Source organism: Chiloscyllium punctatum, chromosome 39 (assembly GCF_047496795.1).
Source record: "Chiloscyllium punctatum isolate Juve2018m chromosome 39, sChiPun1.3, whole genome shotgun sequence".
Lineage (NCBI taxonomy): Eukaryota > Metazoa > Chordata > Chondrichthyes > Orectolobiformes > Hemiscylliidae > Chiloscyllium > Chiloscyllium punctatum.
In genome coordinates this window covers 59,451,326-59,469,847 of record NC_092777.1, presented here as the reverse complement: position 1 = coordinate 59,469,847, position 18,522 = coordinate 59,451,326, and the positions used below count along the sequence as shown (strand labels likewise).

Below are 18,522 nucleotides of genomic sequence, written 5' to 3'. Positions count from 1 at the left end.
TATGGAAAAGAAGGCCACATTACAAGAAAAGTATTTCCATTAAATGTACAAATTTGAGGACTTTTATATGTGCTTCTGAGAGAATGAAACATTGCTGGTTTATTTTTATAGGTATGTTACAAATCATTTTTTGTTTTGAAAGAAAAAGCGGTTGTCCTGGTGATGGACATTTGCAATGTAACTCTGAAATACATCATCACATTGTCTGTAATAGTTGGGCCTTGGTGCACTAAAAACTGATTTTTCTTCCGTGTGATTAGATTAGATTCCCTACAGTGTGGAAACAGGCCCTTCAGCCCAAACCGACTCTCTGAAAAGTAACCTACCCAGACCCATTTTCCTCTGACTTATGCACTAATACTATGGGCAATTTAGCATGGCCAATTCACCTGGTCTGCAGGAGGAAACCGGACCACCCAGACGAAACCCAAGCAGATACAGGGAGAATGTGCAAACTCCACACAGTCACCCGAGGCTGGAATTGAACCTGGGTCCTTGGTGCTGTGAGGTAGCAGTGCTAACCACAGAGCCACTGTGCCACCCATAATGTGTGTTTGGTCGAAATTCTACTTCTCTAAATTTACACAATTCAAGTTGGAAATTTGTAGAGAATGAAAGACTATTGCCCGAGATGTATCTTATAACAAATTGGCACAGAAATCACCTTTAATTTGACTTTTCCTTCCTGGCTCACTGGTGTTTTCTTACACTGTTATTATGACAGTACCTTTCTTCATTGTCATCATCTCAGCCCTTCTGAAAGACAAACTTTAAAATGTGCCAAATTGAATTGATGCAACCCCATGTTCTCATACAGTGATGTTTTCTCTGAGTCTGAACTTCAGCTTCCCCATTGTTATTTGCAAACGTGACAATAGGTATATTTAGATTTTTTAAATGTGTCTGTAATCAGATCATCCAAAATCCACTGAGTGGTGGAAGAGGTCCAGATATATTCCCATTTTCCAGAGATCATATTATTCTACGTCTGTAATCTTTTGTTGTCTTGCTTTGGTTGAACATGCTATAGTTCCCAGTGGTAATCGTTTCCTTGCTAGAGAATTTTGTAAAATGTATGGTGTAGGACAAGATGCAATCTCCACATTTTGAAGGCATCCGCAAATAATACTTTCAATAAAAAGATCCACGTTAACATCAAGCTTTCTAAAAATACATGAAAATGCATTGTGCGTCTGAACAATTTGATTGAATTATTTCAATCTTGCAGGAATATTAAATATATTGAATTGTATTTCAAGGAAAGCTGCACTGAAAGGATTGATGTGACATGGATCCGATTATGGTATATGGTAGAGATAGTAGTCTTGGGGCATTATTTCTTCCTGGTCAATCTGTATATCCAGCTTGCTCTTAAAACAATTAGATTTCACAGCTCTGTTCTTAAATGGAAGGGATTAACATTTCAAGAATAAGATTATTGCAGTGGTTTCTTGCTTTTGACGATTATAGTAAGGTACATGAAATCAAACAGCTGTAATGAAATATGCCTGATTCATACGTATGTTTGATTGATTAAATTTTTTGAGAGCTGCATTGTCAGTCTTTACACAGTACTAAATGCAACAAGAAGAGAATTTTTTGACATTTTTGCACAATCTGTCATAAAAGGTTGTATAAGAAAAATATCTTCCAACTAAGTACATTAAGCATTTTAAAAATCAAGCTTTATGTATTTCAGAACTTTCCTTCAAAGCTTGACAACCACCTAATGCCTATTCCTTGATGTAAAATACTTTCAACAAATTCAATTTGCTTTCTCCTTGAAAGGAAAAGAAAATGGTGCATTGATCTATTAATATGTCACAATTGACAAGCTTTGTGGATTCCGCATATGTCAGAGTGTTTAATAATGCTGTCTATGGTGCACAGAGTACAACAATGTGAGGTAACCATGCACAGTGCACAATCAGGGGCTAAGGTCTACTGAACACACAGTGCTCTATTATATGGTTCATGAGCATTGACAATTGCACTGTGCCCAGGGCTAATTAAGGTTTATGTTGATATAATAGGAAAAGCCCACAAAGTACCCAATGGCCCCGATGTACATACCTATGGTAAACAGGGAGACCGTTCCAAAGTTTAAGGACTGTATACCCCTTTGCTCTGTACCCTTTATTACAGGATTTGGAGCCGAACTACAACAGTAAATCCCCAACATATTTGTGTTTTTGGGATGTCAGCATGTGGCATAGTTTGCAGAACACTGGCTTCTGAATCACAAGGTACTTGATTCAAGTCTCCTTCTCACAGCACTAAAATCAATGCTTACACTCCAGTGCCATTCTGAGGGAATACTTTATTATCAACAATGCCAATTTTTGGATGAGAAGATAAGCTGAAGCCCCATCTGTCTACCAAATGAATAACACTATTTCAAAGAGGAACTGGAGAATTTCCCCTTTGGTCCCATTAATACTTATCCCTGAATCAATATCACACTGGTCATTATCACTTGCAGTTTGTGGGAGTAATCAGAGTGCAAATTGGCTGTTGCATTTCCTACATTGCAAAAAATATTTAATTAACTTAAAGCAGTTTGAGATATTAGTTGGCTGTGAAAAGTGTAGCCAAATGCAAATCTGCCTTTGTTTTATAATAAAGCATCACTTTATGAGCATCTATTATCCTTAAGATCTCCATGCTCCCAGTGGAACAGTTCCACAGAGTCAGTTGCAAATAACTCCAGACTTATTCCAACGCACAATAGCTTAGAAATTGTGCTAGGCCCATTTTGAACAAATGATCAGGTCTCCTCACCCCTCTTCCACCCATGCCTGAACAATGAAACCCAGTCCTGTCTTTGGACTTAGGTTCAATAATGCCAGCATAATATGAACTACTTGACAATAGAAGGTTTAAGTATGGGCTAGATGCTAGCAATGCTGATTTACCCTGCATATTAATATTTACACCAACCCAAAATATTCTTTTAATTACATAGCTGATTCCAAACATCATTTGTTCTCTTGTGTCAGAAATAAGCATCTTTTGAAGGAACATGTGATATATCCTGATATATTTAATCCTGTTACCTTAGCCATACAGAAAAGATGCAATACCTTGGTTCAAGAAAGCAGTTCATACAGAAATAATACTTATTGCGGTTACTTATAGTAAAAAGTGATTTCTTGAGAAGAAATGACATACTGAATGGCCACTAAACTTTTTTGATTTATTATTTGCCACAGTTTTGAAAAGTGACAAAATATTCCACTCAGATGTGATTCAAGAAATTACTCACTTTCAGAAACTGGTTATTTTCCCCACTGAAGGACCCACCATGTTCTTTATTGCTCTCATGCAATTACTTCCACTGTTCACAATGAATAACCTTTGGCATTATCAGGTCTTATTGTGAATATCAGTGCTCACTTGGTTTGGATTCGTGAAACCAAGAGGTATTGCTGACTGATATTGCTTTTATCTGACTTAATAAATGGCAGCTTGCTGTAAAATTACACAGAGTTTCTGATGTCCCCCCTAGTTGTCGTATCCAGTTATTTCTTAAATGATTCTGGGGTCTTTGTCTTCACTACTCAATCCAGACCACTATCTAATGTGTGACTTGAGTGGGACAAGGATTAGGGTTAGGAGCTGAGCCAGATTCACTAGAATGAGAGATTGGCGTGAAAATCTATAACTGAATAGTGGGCTACCTTCAAAGAGGAGATGGTTGGGTACAGTCAAAGTATATTGCCTCCACTAGGAATGATAGGGCAAATGAAACTAGACATCAATGGATGACAAAGGAGCTAGAAACTAAGGTAATCAAGGAAAAGTGCACTTATGACAAATGAATTGCAAAAGGAGCAAAATTGATGCAAGATAAAATATTTCATACAGCAAGTAGTTAGGATGTAAAACACACTGCTGGAAAGTATAGTGGAGGCAAGTTCAACTGAGGGATTAAAGAGGGTGTTGGATGATTATTTGAATAGAAATAATATGCAAGGATCTGAGGGCAAAGGAGGAGATTGGCATTTGGGAATAACCCTTGTTTGAAGAGTTGGCGTAGACAGGTTAAGCCAAATGCCGCAACACATCATGATTCTGTGTCATGCAGAAAATAGTTTCTGATTTTAGTCCAAAAGTTACATTTTATTAATCTGAATCTGCTTCTTTGTTTTCAGTTCTGCAATTTGATTTAACATTCTGAATGTATTTCTTCTGTTCCTTCAAGTATGATTTCACTGTTAAAAGGTCTCCTTGTCGGCTGAACACCCCAAGATTTTACTCTTTTCTCATAACTAGACTCCTGACGCTGGGTTTCAGGATTTTTTTTGCCATATCTCCAAAGTTTGCAAGCCTCCCATATTTCTCAGAAAGCAGAACTGCTGCAATATTCAGTGTATGATCTGGCCAGAGCACTATACAGTTTGATGATGACATTCTCTAACTTTCATTCAACTGTTTGCTTATATTGGCATTCAGTATGTGCTTTAATTTTTACAGTGAATATGCCTTCTCCTTGTGAAACCACTTCTGTATGGGCATACCCCTACAATAAATAAATTTTGTGGGTTTTTTTCAGGGAGAAAAAGCAAGTAATTGCTGCTTCCATTCCTCAATCTAACCTTCATCCTGTTTATATCCTTTTCCTGACTGTTTGTGTCATCCTCACCACTTGCCTTCCCAACTATTTTTGTGTCATCTGCAAACTTGGCGATAGTAGATTCACTTTCCTCATCCAAGTCATGAATATATATTGTAAATAATTGTGGCTCCAGCACTGATCCTTGGGAACTCCACTAGTTGGAGGTTACTCTCACCTCCCAGCTCTCTGTCTTCTATTAGTTAATCAGTTCTCTACTCAGGCTAATATTCTATATCCTATACCATGGGCACTTATTAATTAGCCTAGCATGTGGGACTTTATCAAACACCTCTGAAAATCTAATTATATTACATCCTTACCTTAGCTTTGAACCATCTTGCTTCTTACCTCCACAAAGAGTTATTTTAAATTTGACATGCATAATTTCCAATTCATGAAGCTGACTGATCAATCGTATTATGTATTTCTAAATGCACTGCTCTTGCATTTTCCCAATCACAGACTAAGCTTACTGGCTGACAGTTACTTGCTTTTTGACCCTTCCCTTTTTAGAGAAAGGCGTTACATTGGTAGTTTTACAATGAGTCTCAGAATTTTTGCAAGATTACAACCAGTGCATCCACCAACTCTGTAGTTGCTCCATTTAAATCCTCGAATCCATCTCATCAAGTCCAGGGACCTATCGGTCTTTAACCTCACTAGTTTTCCCTAGCATTTTTTTCCCTAGTGTATTTATTTCTTCTCCTCCTGTTGCGTATTGAATATTTAGTCATTTGGAATGCTATTAGTGTCTCCTACTATGAAGATTGATGCAAAGTATTTATTCATCCGCTTTGCCATTTCTTGATTCCCTGTTATTATTTCTCAGCCACCACCCCTACTCTACCTGGTGGAATTAGGGCCATCTTTAAGAAGTCTTCTATTCACAAAGCAGGAGTCTACGGCGGGAGGCCTGAGCCTTCCTTGTGAGGTTCAAAAACAATATTTAAATTACTGTTACGACAATTGTGATAACTCCTTTTGCTTTATCAGATCTGAAATAATGATGAAAGATGGTGCTCAATAAAACCAAGCTAGACATCCTAGGCACTATTTTAGTCAATCAACATAGCCATTCATTCAACCTTGACAGTCCTGACGAGGTTTTTCATATTAACTGATGCTGACCATTTAGATTAGATTACTTACAGTGTGGAAACAGGCCCTTCAGCCCAACAAGTTCACACCAATCCTCCAAAGAGCAACCCACCCAGACCCATTCCCCTACATTAACCCCTTCACCTAACACTACGGGCAATTTCCCATGGCCAATTCACCTGACCTGCACATTTTTGGACTGTGGAAGGAAACCGGAGCACCTGGAGGAAACCCATGCAGAAATGGGGAGAATGTGCAAACTCCACACAGACAGTTGCCTGAGGCGGAAATTGAACCCAGGTCTCTGGCACTGTGAGGCAGCAGTGCTAACCACTGTGTCACCGTGCCACCCAATAACTCCATGGAATCCCTACGGTGTGGAAGCAGGCCATTTGGACCATCGAGTCCACACTGACCCTCTGAACAGCATCCCACCCAGAGCAACCCTATCCCTGTAACCTTGCAGTTTCCATGGCTAACCCATTTAGTCTGCACATCCCTGGACACTGCAGGCAATTTAGCATGGCCAACCCACCCTAATCTGCACATTTCTAGACTGTGGGAAGAAAGTGGAGCACCCAGAGGAAACCTGCATAGATGCAGGGAGAATGTGCAAACTCCACATGGACAGTTGTCCGAAGGTGGAATTGAACCCGGGTCCCTGGCCCCGCTAGGCAGCAGTGCTAACCACTGAGTCACCGTGCTGCCCCAAAATGCTCAACGCTGTGAACAGGATTCGAACATGCGCAGCAAGCCCCCACTAGATTTCAAACCCAATGCCTTAACCTCTTGGCCATCACAGCTGATGGTAGTTACAATATCTTAAGAGTACCAGTGGTTCTTCCTATTAACTCCTTTTACCTCAGAACATCTCATGATATTGCTGCATACATCTTTTCTGAGATGTTCATGCATGTTCTTTGGCAACTTTGGGATCACATCTCTGTTGGTGTAATCTGGCAAGAATATTTTGTAATCATGTTTGGACAAGCTGAAATAGATAGAATCTGGAAGGCATGTCAGGAGGACATCAAATTAATCAAAACAAAACTATAACACTGCAGATGCTGTAAATCTGAAATAAAAACAGAAAATAGAAATAGAACATCAAACAATACAGCACAGGAACACGCCCTTTGGCTCATGATGTTGTGCTGAACACGACGCCAAATGAAACTAATCCCTTCTTCCTGCCTGTGGTCCATATCTCTCCATTCGTTGCTTATTTGTTTGTTTATCCAAAAGCCCGTAAACACCCCTATCATATCTGCCTCCACCACTGGCAGCACGTTCCAAGCTCCTACCACTCCATGTGTAAAAGACTTGACCATTACATCTCCTTTGAACTTTTCCCATCTTACCTTAAATGCATGCCTTCTAGTATTAGACATTTCAACTCTGGGAAAAAGAATCTAACTGTAAACTGTAATTCTATGCCTTTCATAATTTTGTAGATTTTTATCAGGTCTCCCCTCAGCCTCCATCGCTCTGGAGAAATCAACCCTAGTTTGTTCAGTCTCTCCTTTTAGCTCCTACCTTCTACTCCAGGCAACATGGCAATTAGTAAACTTTGTCTGCACCCTTTCCAAAGCCTCCTCATCCTTTCTATAGTGTGGCAACCAGAAGTGAAAGCAATACTCTTCAGTGCGGCCTAACTAAACATTTATAAAGTTGCAACATAATTTCCTGACTCTTGCACTCAGTGCCCTGATCAATAAAGGCAAGTATGCCATACACTCTCTTTACTACCCTATCTACTTATGTGGCCACTTTAACGGAGTTATGGACTAGGATCCCAAGATCCCGCTATACATCAATGGCAGGGTCCTGCCATTAACTGTATACTTTCCATTAACACCTCCCAATGTACAGCACCCCTCAATTGCCTGCATTAAGCTCCATCTGCCATTTCTCCTCCCATATCTGCAACTGACCTATATCCCACTGTATCCTTTGACAACCTTTTTTCTCTATCCATAGCTCTCTTAATCTATGTGCCATCTGCAAACTTACTAACTTATGCATTTATATTTCCATTGAAGTCATTTGTATAAATCACAAACAACAGAGGTGCCAGTTCGTATCCCTGCGGAACACTACCAGTCACGGACCTCCAGCCAGAAAATCACCCCGCACCACTACCCTCTGTCTTCTATGGGCAAGCCAATTCTGAATCCAAATGGCTCATGCATTTTAATCTTCTCCCTGAGCCTATCATGAGTGACTTTGTTGAAAGACTTTGTTGAAATCTATGTGAACAACATCTACTGCTTTACCCTCATCAATCATCTTCTTCACCTCCTCAACAAAATCAATCAAGTTATTAATATATGATCTGCTCACACAAAACAATGCTGACTGTCTCTAATTAACCAATGTTGTCACATTATTTAAGAAAGGTGGAAGGGATCATCCAGGAAATTACAGGCCTGTTAGCCTCACATTGGTGGTGGGGACATTATTGGAAAAGATTCTCGGGGATAAGATTTATTAGCATTTAAAAGCAAGTAGACTTACTAGCAATAGACAGCATGGTTTTGTGTGGGGGAGATTTTGCCTCACTAATTTGATCGAGTTTTTTGAGGAGGAGAGAAAAGAGAGAAAAATGCTTTTTGTTGATGCATCAACTCCAGTAAAGCCTTTGACAAGGTCCCTCATGGTAGACCGGTACAAAAGGTAAAGTCACATGGTATCGGGTGAGTTAGCAAGATGGATATAGAACTGGCTTAGTCATGGGAGACAGAGGGTAGTGGTGGAGGGATGCTTTTAGGATTACAAACAAATCTTTTCACTGTACTAAGGTACACATGACAATAAATTAAATCAATCAAGTGATGTTTCACAGGTATTAGTGCCGGGACTTCTGCTGTTTGTGGTCTACATAAATGATTTGGAGGATAACGTGGCTGGTCTAATTAGTAAATTTGCAGATGATACAAAGGTTAGTAGAGTTGCAGATAGTGAGGAGAATTATCAGAGGATACAGCAAGATGTTCAATTGGAGGCATGCGTAGAAAAATGCCAGATGGAGTTTAATACGGAGAAATGGGAGGTGATATGTTTTGGAAGATCAAGTACAGGTGAATGGCAGAACCCTTAGGAGTATTGATATGGAGAGGCCCATACATCACTGAAGGTGGCGGTGCAGGTAGCTAAGGCAGCAAAAAAGGCATATTGCATGCTTGCCTTCATTGAAAGAGGCATTGAGTATAAGGGTAGGCAAGGTGTGCTGCAGCTTTATAGAGTTTTAGTTAGGCTACAGTTGGAATATTGTGTACAGTTCTGGTCACTACACTACCAGAAGGATGTGGATGCTTTGGAGAGGGTACAGAAAAAGTTTGCCAGGATATTGCCAAGTATGGGGGATTTTAACTATGAAGAAAGGTTGGATAGATTGGGTTTGTTTTCACTGGAACACAGGTGGTTGAGGGGCGACCTGACAGAAGTTTATAAGATTGTGAATGGTATGGATAGAGTGGAAAGTATGAGGCTTTTTCCCAGGGTGGTGAAGTGGGAGTCAATTACTAGGGACAGGGCGTGGGGGTGGGGGAGTAAGTTTAAAAGAGAGGTGCGAGTCAAGTTTCTCACACAAACACCGGTGAGTGCCTGGAACATGCTGCCAGAGGAGATGGTGGAAGAAGACACAATAGCAGCATTCAAGAAGTACGTAGCCGAATACGTGATAAGAAAGGGAATAGAGGGATACAGGTCCTGCAGTGAAGACAGCTTTAATATGGAAGGGCAAAATGTGTCATCAGAGACTTGGAGAGCTGAAGGCCTATTCCTGTGCTGCATTGTTCTTTGTTGTTTTGTTCCAGACTATGCTTTCCCGAATGCACATAAATCCTATCCCTAAGAACCCTCTCCAGTCGTTTCCCAACTGTTGATATGAGATTCACCAGTCTATAATCTCTTGGATTATCCCTATTTCCCTTTTTGAATAGAGGAACAACTTTAGCTACTCGCCATTCCTTAGGGACCTCTCCAGTGGCTAGAGAGAACACAAAGATCTTGGCCAAGGCCCCAGCAATCTCCTCTCTTGCCTCTTTCAATAGCTTGGAGTAGATCCCTTCGGCCCTGGGGACTTACCCATCATAGTGTTCTTCAAGAGACCTAACACCACTTCTTTCTTGATCTCAAAACACCTGAGCAAACTAGCATGATCCACACTAATCTCACGATCCTCTATGTCCTTCTCCTTGGTGAATACTAATGCAAAGTATTCATTTAGAATCTCACCAATATCTTCTGCCTCCAATCACAAGTTCCTTCCTTTATCTCTGAGTGATCCTATCCTTTCCCTAGTTATCCTCTTGCTTTTAATGTGTTGACAAAAACACTATGAGATTCTCTTTAAACCTATTCGCCAAGGACATTTCATGGCCCCTCCTGGCTCTCATAATTTCCTGTGGTACTCAGGAAAATTTTCAGCATTTCTTGAGTGAGAAAGAGAGTTAAGGAACCAGATTTTTGCCATGTAGTTTGAGGATTAGAGTCAGAAAACTGCCCAACTCAGGAGACCTGCCTCATCAACAATCCCAAAGCACATGATTTTCACGTTAGTGGTGAGGGTTTGATTGAGCTAGGTTTAGCATCTCTAGATGCAGTTCAGAAATGGTTGCAGGGCAATGAATGCCAAAGCAGGCTAGTTTGAAAACTTATCGTAGTTCCTTGAGATTATACTCCAGTGTTGTAAAAGGTTGTTAAACCCTCCAACCCTCACTTGCTCCATTCACCATCCATGCCTGCTCACACTCCCATTACGCCCCTCACGACACCTCCATGGCCACTCACCCAGTATCTACTAAGAGATCACAGTAACCATGTGCAGGTAGAAAGAATAGAATTCCAACAATCTGCGAGTTCTTGTTTCCATGCATTTGATAGTGAGAAACAAAACCTCTCAAAAAGAAATCCCTCAAGTCGTCAATCTTTTATCGAAACCAACAAACCTCTATTCAAAAACCACATCAAAGACACTGGATATTTTAATAGTATCTTGAAACTGTCAACTAAAGTAAGAACTCATTCCCACCTCAGAACTGTTTTCAGAGTTTTTAAGACTCATCCAAGCATTCAGAGTTGGCTCGGCTGTAGTGTAGCCGTTGGGGGCTATGAGAAGAAGGAAGTCTGTTGAAACTGAAAGAACAGATGGTGTCCTTTTTCTAAACTACACCAGATGGCTCTCAATCAATGCATGACAGTTTGTGTTTGCTTTTATTAACTGACAGCTGCAGTCTGTTTTTTATGCTTATTTTAAAAATTTAATTCATTCATGGATTGAAAGCGTCACCAGCTCAGTCAGCATTTATTGTCCATCCTGCATTGGCCAGAAGGCAGTTAAAAGTCAACTACATTGCTGTGAGTCTGAGTCACATGTAAGCCAGACCAGATAAGGATGGCAGTTTCCTTCCCTAAAGGACATTAGTGAAACAGATGGTTTTTTCTGAAAATTGGCAATGGATTCACAGTCATCTTTTGACTCTTAATTCCAGATTTTTGTTGAATTCAAATTCCACCGTCTGCTATGACAGGATTCGAACTTGAGTCCCCAAAATATTACCTGGGTCTCTGGATTAATACTTAAAAATGTGTTGCTGGAAAAGCGCAGCAGGTCAGGCAGCATCAAAGGAACAGGAGAATCAATGTTTCAGGCATAAGCCCTTCTGGAGAACGTCGATTCTCCTGCTCCTTTGATGCTGCCTGACCTGCTGCGCTTTTCCAGCAACACATTTTTAAGCTCTGATCTCCAGCATCTGCAGTCCTCACTTTCTCCTCTCTGGATTAATAGTCCAGTAATAATACTACCAGACCGTCACCTCCCCATGTTTAAAGGAGTGGTGGTGTAAATAATTTCTGATCATGACACATCTATATTTCAAGAGTTTTTACATCTCCTCCAGTAATTTGTGACTTCCACTCTGGCAGGCTATAGTCCTTAGAAGCAACCAAAACAAGAACTGTTTGAAGTAGCACTAATTTCAAGTGGTGTAAGCTTTGTTTTTGTATGGTCTGCTCTACTTGCTTACTAAGTAGGATGTGGTTTACCATGAGATGTGGTTTAAAAAAATCTGCTTTGGGAGTGCATGATGTTAAGAAGCTTATACTATCCCAATTACAGCTGATTGAACTGGAGTTGTGGCTGTTCTTCTTGTCCGCAGGTTCCTGCTTCTCGGCTGAAAATAAAAAAATGCTGGAAATCACAGTGGGTCAGGCAGCTCCATAGAGAGGGAGCAAGCTAACTTTGATGAGTGATCAGTCTGAGAATGGCAGAAGAATGGTGTGTTTAACTGCCAGTCTGGAAAAAACAGGTAGTCTGTCTGGAGTTGGGGGAGGGGAGAGGGGGCATGGTGACAAAGAATGTAACAAGTAAAGCTAAAAGAAAGGGAAGAAATAGGAGTGAGTTCAAATGTGAACGTGTTAAACTCATTATTAAGTCAACAAGGTTGTAAAATGCCTAGTCTGAAGATGGGATGCTGTTCCTCCGGTTTGCTCCGTGATTTGCTGGAGCACTGCAGCATGCCGAGCACAGACATGTGGGCATGTGAGCAGGATGCTGTGTTAAAATGACCAGCTACAGGAAGGTTGGGGTAATGCTTGTGTAAAGACCAGAGGTGTTCTGCAAAGTGGTCACCCAGTCTGCGTTTTGTTTCTCCAGTGTAGAGTAGGCCACATTGGGTGCAGTGAATGCATTCGACCAGATTGGAGGAGGTACAGGTGAAATTCTGCTTCATCTGGAAAGACTGTTTAGGACCTTGGATGGTGAGCAGGGAGGAGGTGAAGGGGCAGGTGTTGCACTTCCTGCAGTAACATGGGAAGGTACTGTGGTCATCGAGGAATGGACTAGGATGTCCCAGAGGGAACAGTCTCTGTGAAGTGCAGACAGTGGGAGTGAAGGGAAGATGTGTTTGGTAGTGGCATTCTGCTAGAGTTGTCAGAAATGGCAGAGGATGATCCTCTAAATGCGGAAGCTGGGGGTATAAGAGATGAGGAGAAGGGGTCCTGATCACACTGTTGTGAGTGATTGGAAGGAGCAAGGGCACAAGCACAGGTGACAGGTCAGAAGTGGTAGAGTGCCCCAACAACCACAGTTGGTGTGAAACCACGGTTATGGTGTCATCCCGCTCCCCCTGCAGTCAAAGCAAAACACTCGGAGACACAGTGTTGTTTTCCCTCCTGCATCTTTATTCCGGGCCCTGGAGGGAGAGGGAACAATCACCTATGTGAACAGAGCCATGAGTTCTCGGTCTTCTCTGGAACAGCAGTTTCTCAATGAACTATAGAGTCATTTTACAGGGAGGAGCATCCATATGGCATCCATATCCATCAGGAAACATACATATTAGTTGGGTGACCATTACAATCAACAAGTATCAACAGTAAAGATTAAGCCATCTGCTGTTATACAATGAATGTTCTTAACCTTGTTAACTGGATTCATACAATGGATACTTTTCCCTTTGTTAGCTGACCTTGCATACTGAATGCTTCCAATATTGTTAAATGGCTCTACATAATGACTGCTTTTGCACCTTGTTAACCCATTACCCTTGCCTTCAGCACCCCATTGTTAACTATAAGTTCTTAACTGATCTGAGTCATGCTCAACTGAACCTCTTGTTTCACAAAACTCAGAACTTAACTCTTTCCCTGCCTGCTTATACCCTATACACATTCTCATTGGAAGAAGGAAGCCGTGTCAGCAGCACTGTTTTGGAAGGTTGCAACATTGGAACAGATACAACGCAGGCAAAGGAACTGGGATAATGGGATGGAATCCTTACAGGACATGGGGTGGGAAGACTATAGTGAAGGTAGCTATGGGAGTGAATGACTTTGTAGTAGATTACTTCCTCCTTTTTGGTCATGATGTTCTGTAGAGTATGTGTGAGACCCCTCTGATTTGAGTGCCTTCTTTTAATTAATTATCTGGGTTTGGGGTGGCATAGTGGCTCAGTAGTTAGCACTGCTGCCTCACAGTGGGTTCATGTCCAGCCTCTGTCTGTGTGAAGTTTGCACATTCTCCCTCTGTCTGTATGGGGTTCCTCTGGGTGGTCCCATTTCCGCCACAGTCCAAAGATATGCAGGTTAGGTGGACTGACCATACTAAATTGTATGTGTAGGGAATATGTAGATTCGGTGGATTGGCCATGGGGGTGTAGAGTTACAGTGAAAGAGTAGGGGGTGAAGTCTGGACGGGATGCTATTTGGTGAGTTGGTGTGGACTTGTTGGGCTGAATGGCCTGTTTCCGCACTATATGGATTCTGCGGTCATTTGAGTACAATGGCTTTGCAGTAGTTTGATGTAATTATGTAATTTGCATAACTTAAATTGTGTTTCTGTCTTGGGAAGGGTGTTACAAAAGACAGTATTAGATATTGTAAAGTTGCATAAAATGGATGTTCCACTACCTGCAGTGGCCCTGCTGAATTCAGGTTTCCTGCCTGTCTGATTTATGCTGTGTCCCTTTCTGATACTGGCAAAAATAGATCAATCAGAATTGTAGACGTATTTCCAAATCCTTTACCTACCCACTTCATACAAAAATTTGGCACCATATTCCAGATTTGTGATCTTTCACCAGAATTGAGGGTTAGAAGCTCATCTTGGACATCAGGGTAACAAAATCAGCCTGAAAGAGAATTTAGGAGTGGGAAGAGTCAATGGCAAGGGTATAAGAGTTTGTAACCAGAACTACAAACAAATAACAGCACAGAGACTGTGATAAAGTCAAAACATAGACCTCAATGACAACCACATGTGGAGTTGCTTTTCCTACAATTTCTAATTATGTTAGCAAGGAACTGAATTGGCACTGAGCATATGATGGAAACTTCCAGATTTGATGTGTGGTGGTCCAGAGACAAGTCATTGCTGAGATGCTCTGGCTACAAATGAAAACCAAATGCTGGAATTAAATAAGCTGAATAATGGTTGAGAGTCACTGAAGGAAGATCAACATGGACGAAGACTGTAGAGAAATTGCAAAGAACTACACTGTCATTATATAATTTTATTATTTGGGAGGAAGGAAAGGATGACTGTTGAGAATGAAACAGCATTGTAGGAAAGATGGATATGACTTTGGAGGCAACAGCAACTTAAAGGACTTTTGAAGGAAACATAGAAAATAGGAGCTGGAGTCGATCATTTGGCCCTCCGAGCTTGCTCTGCCATTCAGTATGATCATGGCGAATCATCTAACTCAGTACCCTTCGATCCCATTAACCATACTATATCTAATTCCTTCTTGAAAACATAGAATATTTTGGCCTCCATTCCTTTCTTTGGTAGAGAATTCCACAGGCTCACTACTATAGATGAAGACATTTCTCTTTGTCACTAAATGGCCTACTCTATATTCTTAATCTGTGACCACTGGTTTTGGACTCCACAGTCATCAGAAACGTCCTTTCTGCATTTACTGTGTCTAGTCCTGTTAGAATTTTATAGGCTTCTATGAGAAACTCTGTCATTTTTCTAAATTCCTGTGAATACAGTCCTGACCAATCTAATTTCTCTTCGTATGTCAGTCCTGCCATCCCAAGAATCAATGTGGTAAACCTTTGTTGCACTCTCTTCATGGCCAGAACATCCATCATCAGATAAGGACACCAAAACTTCATACAATACAGGGGAACTCAACTATCCGAACAACATGGGCGGGCATTATTTCGGTCGGAAAATCAATTATTCAGTTAATCGATTAAATGCCTTTCCTCCGGGGCTTGGAGTTTTTAAAGTCTGCTCCCCGTTCAGGAGATTGCTGAACAGCAGCAGCACAGGGTGCGATGTATTGCTCCCCCTCCCCCAACCCTGCCCCTGGCCAACCCCGCTCCCTCCCCCGTCAACATCCCCGCCACCCTAACACCACACCCCCACACCCCCAACCCCATCCAACACTGCCCCCCCAATCCTGTACAACACCGCCCCCTGGACCCCCAATCCCACCCAACACCGCTCCCCACCCTCCCCAGCCCTACTGCCAAACCCCACCCCTCCCACCCCCAACCCTGCCCAACACCGCCTCTCTCCAGGACAGCCAGACTGTATGCCAACAACAAGACTCCTGCTGCTGCAGCTGCCTTTGTGGTAAGACTCTAAATAGCACGCATGCACACACACACAACTTTTTACTGCAACGTTTTGACAGGTTCCAAGTTTGCCCTGTACAGGACAATGTTGAAGAGATTATCTGGGGAAGGGGGTGTGGGTTAGGGTACACTCCTCTGTAGAACTCCAGGGAAATTGTGGGGGGAGAGAGAGGGGGTGGGAGGTCAGTCATTTGGAGACAGTGCCTGTTTAATCACGAAACAAAAGGTGCAGTCACTGTTAGAAACATGTCTTTGATGTACTGTTTCTATCGGGATCCCGAGATCTCCTTCGGATAATCCGATTTTCAGATAATTGGTATTCGGATAATTGAGGTTCTTCTGTATTCCAGGTGTGGTCTTACCAAAGGCCTGCACAATGGTAGCAAGGCATCCCTGTTCCTTTACTTGAATGCGGTAACTCTGAAGGCCAACATACCATTTGTCTTCATTGCCTGCTGCATCTATCTGTTACTTTCAGTGACTAGTTTACAAGTACACCCAGACCTCATTGTAACTCCCTGTCTTCTAATCTTCTGTTAGTCAGATTATAAAACCTGTTTTTACTTCCAAAGTGGATTACCCTGCATTTATCCATGTCTGCCATGTATTTGCTCATTCCCCCAACTTGTCCAAATCACACTAAATCATATCTGCATCCTCTGCACAGCTCACCATCTGACCCAACTTTGTGTCATAGAATCATTTAGTAAAGAAGAGGCCATTCGGTCCATTAAGACTACACCAACAAAATGCTACATCTGCATCTACACCAGTCCCACCTTCCACCAAATGTCCTACTACCCTCTAGGTGAAAATATTTTTCTTCAAATACCCTCTAAACCTCCTGCCTTTCACCTTAAAAATTATGCCCCCTGGTTATTGACTCTTCAACTAAAGGGAACCACTGCTTCCTATCAATCCTGCCATTGCCCCTCATAATCTTATACACCTCAATCAGGTTCTTGTTCCGTTTTCTCTGCTCTAAAGGAAACAACCTGAGCGTGATCAGCCTCTCTTCATAGCTAGACTGCTCCATCTCAGGCAACATCATGGTGAATCTCCTCTGTATCCCCTCCCATGCAATCACATTCTTCCTATAGTGTGAGGACTGGAAGTGCACACACTACTCCAACTGTGGACTAACCAAAGTTGTCTACAGCTCCAGCATGACCTCTCTGCTCTTATAATCTATGCCATGACTGATAAACACATGTGTGTCCCGTATGCCTTCTTAACTGTCTTATTAACTACCCTGCTACCTTCAGGGATCTGTGCAGTACTCCCCTATCTTATTACTTCAACACATTTTCAAATGCATTACCTCACAATCTGCCCATCTACTCAATCTATCTGTATCCTCCTGTAACCCCACTTGGCCAATCTTTGTGTCATTTGCAAACTGACTTATCACCCTCCCCCCACACATTTTCTTCTATATCATTTGTATATGATCACACAAAAATAAGTGACCCAGCATTGATCCCTGTGGTATGCCACTGGACACTGGCCTCCAGTCACTCAAACTGTCTTCACCACCATCCTCTGTATTCAACCACTGAGTTAAAAATTACACAATTATAGTCCACCTGGTTTATTTGAAAGTATTAACTTTCAGAATGCTGCTCCTTCATCAGGCAATTCGTGGGGCAGGATCATAAGACACAGAATTTATAGCAAAAGATCAGTGTCATGCAGTAAAATTGACTATAACCTGGTGTTGTGTGACTTTTAACTTTGTCCACTCCAGTCCAACACTAGTACCTCCACATCATGGCTTCCAACCACTAAGCCAAGTTTGGATCCAAATTGCCAAGTTACGCTGGATCTCATTTGCATTTACCTTTGTTACCAAGCTCCGATGGGGGACCTTGCAAAGTCTTTGCTGAAATCTACATACACAATGTCAATTGCACTATCCTTACGTACACAGCTGGTAATCTCCTTTAAAAATCCAATAAAAGTTTGTTAGGCATAACTTCCCTTTGACAAAGCTGTACTGACTGTCCATGATCAAACCTTGCCTCTCCAAGTGAAGATTAAGTCTCTCTTTCAGAATATTCTCCAAGTTTCCCTCCTACTACTGGGAGATTCACTGCTGTAATACACTGGTTTATCTCTACTACCTTTCTTGAAACCACATTAGCTATACTTCAGTACTTGGGCACCTCCGTGTAGCCAGAGAGGATTTATAATTTGGATCAGAGTCCCTGTAATTTTCTCCTTTATCTCCCACACCAGCTTTCTGTTCTCCGTCAGAATGTGCTGTTCTAAAAGATACCTTCCTGAAAGTATTCTATGAACTCATCATCGAGACTATATTTGCCCATCTGACATTTGTAGTCAATATATAGATCAAAATCTCTCACGATTATAGTCATGCCTTTCTGACGAGTTTACATTTTTTCTTCCTTTCTGCCCCACCCTACTATGTGGTTACTGTTTGGGGCCTGTGCACCACTCCTGTTAGTAACTTGTTGTTTTTCTCATTTCTACCCAAACTGTATCCACGTCTTGGTTTCCTGAACCTGAGTCATCTCCCTCTGTGTGCTAATACCCTCATTAATCAACAGAACAATCCCTCCACATCTTTAGTTTCATTCCTAAATGTTCTCTATCCTTCAAGACAAATGAAAGAACCTCAGACCTGTTGGACAATTGTAAAGGTTGAAATTCCTGCATTCCCACATTCTGGATCCCCTTACCTGCCTTAC

General features: G+C 41.6%; 1 protein-coding gene across 1 annotated transcript in view; it reads left to right on the top strand.

Moving 5' to 3' along the window:
* Positions 1 to 18,522, top strand: part of LOC140464117 (cytoplasmic phosphatidylinositol transfer protein 1-like) — a 300,622-nt gene that overhangs the window by 156,131 nt on the left and 125,969 nt on the right. The window lies entirely within an intron of this gene.